The 5,562-nt window shown below is 34.3% G+C and overlaps 1 protein-coding gene across 1 annotated transcript in view; it reads right to left on the bottom strand.

The window, feature by feature from the left end:
* The window catches only part of LOC107704799 (trichohyalin-like), a 30,159-nt gene extending 26,663 nt beyond the window's left edge, over positions 1–3,496 (bottom strand). The window contains exon 1 of the mRNA XM_016507828.1: positions 3,410–3,496. The gene's annotated coding sequence lies outside the window, so the exon portion shown is untranslated. The remainder of the gene's footprint in view (positions 1–3,409) is intronic.
* Positions 3,497–5,562: the final 2,066 nt, after the last annotated feature.

The raw sequence follows: 5,562 nt of genomic DNA, 5'->3' as shown, positions 1-5,562 counted from the left end.
TTTTCCAGCAGGATTTGGCACCTGCCCACACTGCCAAAAGTACCAAAAGTTGGTTGAATGACCATGGTGTTGGTGTGCTTGACTGGCCAGCAAACTCACCAGCCCTGAACCCCATAGAGAATCTATGGTGTATTGTCAAGAGGAAAATGAGAAACAAGAGACCAACAAATGCAGATGAGCTGAAGGCCACTGTCAAAGAAACCTGGCTTCCATACCACCTCAGCAGTGCCACAAACTGATCACCTCCATGCCACGCCGAATTGAGGCAGTAATTAAAGCAAAAGGAGCACCTGCCAAGTATTGAGTACATGTACAGTAAATGAACAGAAGGCCAAGAATTCACTAAAAATGTTTTTTTTTATTGGTCTTATGAAGTATTCTAATTTGTTGAGATAGTGAATTGGTGGGTTTCTGTTAAATGTGAGCCAAAATCATCACAATTAAAAGAACCAAAGACTTAAACTACTTCAGTCTGTGTGCATTGAATTTATTTAATACACGAGTTTCACAATTTGAGTTGAATTACTGAAATAAATGAACTTTTCCATGACATTCTAATTTATTGAGATGCACCTGTAAAAACACACACCTACAGTATATACTTTGAAAATATTTACATGTATTTACATGTATATATTTATATTCATGTAATTTATGTTATATATAAATATATTTATTATATAAACATAACATATTTTTCTTAAATATATACAAGCATGTGTTTGTATTTATATATACATAATAAATATACACAGTACACACACATATATTATGTGAACAAAAACCTTTATTTTGGATGCGATTAATCACGATTAATCGTTTGACAGCACTACTAGCAAGACAACAAGGAAACCTCTGAGCATCAATATGAATGCAGTACAAGTAAGATAAGGAAAGTGTTACGTAATATCCATGAAGTAGTCAAATGTTTTTGGATGGTTTAATCAATGTGCATTCTGGAAAGATTTGTTTGAATGTTCTAAGTCAGCTCTTCTGATTTAGATCACTAAGTAAATAAATAGTCACTTAGTGGACACTTTTAGGCATCATGAAGCATTTTCGTTTTCAGTACGGACAGAAAAAGATGTTAGGACCTGCTTAGGACTTTAGCTGGTCGTTGTGCTCTAACCAACACAGTGGTTTGTATGGTTAGTTTTAGAAATTTGCCACTATTTGTTAGCTGCTGTAACTACAACGTTACATGGGAAAAAAGCTTTTTAAAATAATTAAAAGCCATTCAAAAGATCTTCTAAACAGAATATCTAAACATGCTTAACATAAAATGAATTTACTTGTGCAGATGATTTCAGAGAACATATCCTGAATACCATTTATATTTTATCTCACTATTGGTAAAAAAATTTAATGTTTTAAGCACAAACCTTAAATACAGTTATAGATTCACGCTATATATTAATATATATATATATATATATATATATATATATGAAAAAAGAAAATTATTATAAATAATATTAATTAATAAATCAATGAATTTAAGATAAATACATTTAATTTAAGATATATGCTCTGGAAATATTTTTTATATCATGTAAATCATCATTTTGTGTTAAGCCTGTTAAATAAGACAAACTGCTGATTAATAAAATTCATTTTTACATTGTAAATAGAAGAAAAGTCATTATATAATAGTACGTTTTTCATTAGTGCCACATTGCAACTTCCTTGCTACTGCTATGCAGGCTAATGGAGATCTCTAGAGGGATATCAGACCTTTTTGGTGGAGACAGAATGAATGAATCAATGAACACTTCAAAGCAGCCAAAAACATATTAAAACGGCGCTGTCTGGGAAAGACACAAAAGGCCAATCCAGCCGGTTGAGCTCTCTGAGGCCATCTTACTCTGGTTGGGCTAGATTTTTAAGTTTTTCCATCCAATTAGGGTTACTCAAACAAGAAACGACTAGACGTTTCTCTGCAGGCTATTTATACACACCCTGCATGACCCATAATAAATGACCAGCATCACTTTCACCCGATGTTTGACTGATATCAGCAGTCTGCATGCAGACAAACACCATCACATGGAGAAATTACTCATTTCCAACCAGTCATGCACTAGCCTGAAATTAACTGAAGCAATCCGAATGTTGACATTTCGAAACCGTCGCCCATGTTCTCTTATCGTTGTGCAAAACTCACAGTGCAAAACAAGTTAGAGCCTGGCTTGTTCTGAGAGTTTTGAAGAAATCACTTCCCCAGACTGCAAACAAAGTTAGGCAAAGCTGCGTTAACTTAGTGTACTTTCTGACTTCCACTGGCCACAAATGCTTCAGGTGAAGACACTGAAACATTACCCACAGGTGAAAAAGTGCTCACTTCTCATATTTTGGCTTGGTGTAAATGTGTCTTCGTTCAACAAACCGGTCCAACAGCAAGCTAGTATTGTCAGATGAGAAATAGCTGGACAAAATGTGTTATACTCAAATATATCGCAATACTAATAGCTGACAGCCAGCAGTTATCAGACAATCCCTTATCGGTATTTATTGGAGTTGCTGCCTAAGCAGCATTTCTATGCAAGATATTGAAAATGATAGCTTAATTACTTGAGCAACCTCAGAAAAAAATGTCCACACATTTGGACACACTTTAAGTAAATTAGATTATTAAAATGCATACTGTCTTTCTCTGCTTACTGAGATCCAGCCATTTTGACCTGGGATGGTCAAAGGACAGAGCTAATGTTCAAAGTAAGTAAGTTCACACAGCATGTAAAGATCTGCAGAGCTTACACTCACCAGGAACATATGCAAATTATTATACACAAATTTACATGCTGAGTTTATAACATGGCCAGTGCGTGTCTGGAGAGGAGGTTTATTTATTTAACTGCGTTTCTGTCACGCTTCTCTGAATTTACATACTAGTTAAATTTCACAATAACCTTTTAGTTAGAAACTTTACTAATAACCGATGACATTATATAATTAATTAGTTAATCAATTAAATGCAAAATCAAATATCTATAAATGGCATCAAACTCAGATTCATATATTAATGTTAAAGGTAAGCATTATATAATGTTATCGACTTGTTAATAAGGGTTTTACATTTATAAAAAGCAAAGAGTGGGGAAATAGAAAAAAAGAAAAGCTTATATAACAGGAGCACAGTAATCTGCACCTGTTGGTTGGTAATAAGTAACTTATGAATAAGTGCCTCTTACAATAAACCGTCTTTGAACCCTGTATAATTTCCAGCTGTGGGAAAAAAGCACTATTTTGGCAGTTTAGTCCGGAGGTACTATTATGTATACAGAATGATTAACAAAATAAATATTACAACTGAAATAAGTATACAGTTTATTTACACTAGAGAGTGAATGAATGTTGTCATTAGCATATTAAATACACAAATAAACAAGTTGAAATAATGTGCATTTACCTGTATAGTGATACAATTATTCCATAAGACTGTACATATAGATTCCAAGCTCAAATACACGTCTGCGTCCTTTTGGATTGTAGGTGTGCAGCTCAAACTTTAAAGAAAGGAGGGCGGGTCGCAAATGTACGAATCCTACTATGGCGGCTGCCTATCTCATGAATATTAATTTTACGTTCTCTGATAACGTTACGGGAGGAGTGTCCGCTCTTATTTAATATTCATAGACTTCGGCAGAGCCTGATTCTTTTATTTGATAACTTTTTTGCCTTTCGTCCAATCATCAGGCAGCTTGGCGAACGTCACGGTACGTAATTAATATTCATGAGCCAGGCCTGGAAGGGCGATTCCTGTCAGCAGCGCGAGCAGTGGCGGTCTCGAGGTGTTGCGCGCGGTCACTCCTCCTCTCATAAACGTGCTCAGCCTTCAACCGGAAAAACCAGTTAAACTGAATGGAAGGAGAAAGACACGGGGTGTGTAGAAAATACTGTATGAGATGGGAGACACACAGATATAGGTACATGTTCCATGATAAACTCTTAAATGACGATGCGTGGGATCTAATTAAGTTGGCGTGAATATTTGTTAAAGGGATAGTTCACCCAAAAATGAAAATTCTGTCATTAATTACTCACCCTCATGTCGTTCCAAACCCATTCGTTCATCTTCAGAACACAAATTAGGATATTTTTGATAAATTCCGAGAGCTCTCTGACCCTCCATAGACAGCAAGGGAACTACCACGGTCAAGGCACAGAAACGTATAAAGGACATTGTTAAAATGGTCCATGTGACATCAGTAGTTCAACCATAATTTTAAGAAGCTACGAGATTATTTTTGTGCGCAAAGAAAACAAAAAAGAACGACTTTATTCAACGTACTCATTTGGGACAGTCTGCCGCCATTATCAAGAGTATGGCGCATACTTGTGCATTCCTCTGCTTGGAAACAAGGCACAGCACATGCGTTTTTTTACAGGCAGGAAAAGCATGCACATGCATCGTGATACTCTCCAAAATGGCGGCGCTGAGGAGAATTGTTGAGTAAATTCGTTATTTTTGTATAACTATCCCTTTAAGGCTGTTAAAGCTGTTTTAAATAGCAAAACAGTACTTTGTCAGCGAACATCATCGTTGGTCTTTACAAACTTTTAATTTCTAGCTAAATGCTTTTTGTTTTTGTCTTTTTTAAATACTGTTTTACTGATTTAGGATGAAATATGGCATGCCATTTGTCCATATTTTATTGACCGTAGAGTATAATTTATCTATCTATCTATCTATCTATCTATCTATCTATCTATCTATCTATCTATCTATCTGTTTTGTGAATCATAAGCAAAGGACATCAAAAGTATTGTTTATTTTGTTGTTGCTAATTTAACCATGCGTTTAGGGTTGTCTTAAGACTTAATGTACATTTGGTGTGACATAACATACAGTTAGACTTTGGTCAAATGTCAACTTTTTACAGGTTAGTTAGTGGTATAATACCTAACTAGTAGAATGAGCACTTTTTTTTAAATGTTAGCACTTTTACTTTGTTCAAACAAAATTTATAACAGCGCCAATTAGATTTATATGATTAATATGCAATTCAGTCTGATTTAATATTATATATAATCTAAAATGAATTCAAGTTTATAGTGAATTTTCAATATATTTATGCCTCCACTGCAGCTGTGTACAGATAATTTTTTTTCCCCCTTGACAGAAGTCTATAAGAAATGAAATAACGAGTCAGGAACATAAACAGGAAACACAAACGACTAGTGGACTAAATAAAGATAGATTTCAGAAAATCCATAGAGTAGATGGGTCAGATAAATAGTGCTATCATATCGACATGTAGATTCATGATAGAGCCATGATCAATAGAGCCATGCATGTGAGTTAATAATTGCTGTTAGTGACCATGAGTTGGTGTCTAAGTATCTTTGATATATTGTTGTAGTTTTTTAGTTAATATTTTTACATTTTTCATTTCCAACTATATATATATATATATATATATATATATATATATATATCACACATATATATAGTCATTTATGGGACTAATTCACCCAAAAATACAATTCTGTCATCATGTACTCATGCTGTTCCAAACTTTCTTTTTTGCATGGAATACAAAAAGTACTATTTCATAAGCA

This window comes from Sinocyclocheilus anshuiensis, unplaced genomic scaffold (genome assembly GCF_001515605.1).
Source record: "Sinocyclocheilus anshuiensis isolate Anshui unplaced genomic scaffold, SAMN03320099.WGS_v1.1 scaffold117, whole genome shotgun sequence".
In the NCBI taxonomy this organism is placed as follows: domain Eukaryota; kingdom Metazoa; phylum Chordata; class Actinopteri; order Cypriniformes; family Cyprinidae; genus Sinocyclocheilus; species Sinocyclocheilus anshuiensis.
This window is presented reverse-complemented; position numbering and strand designations above follow the sequence as displayed.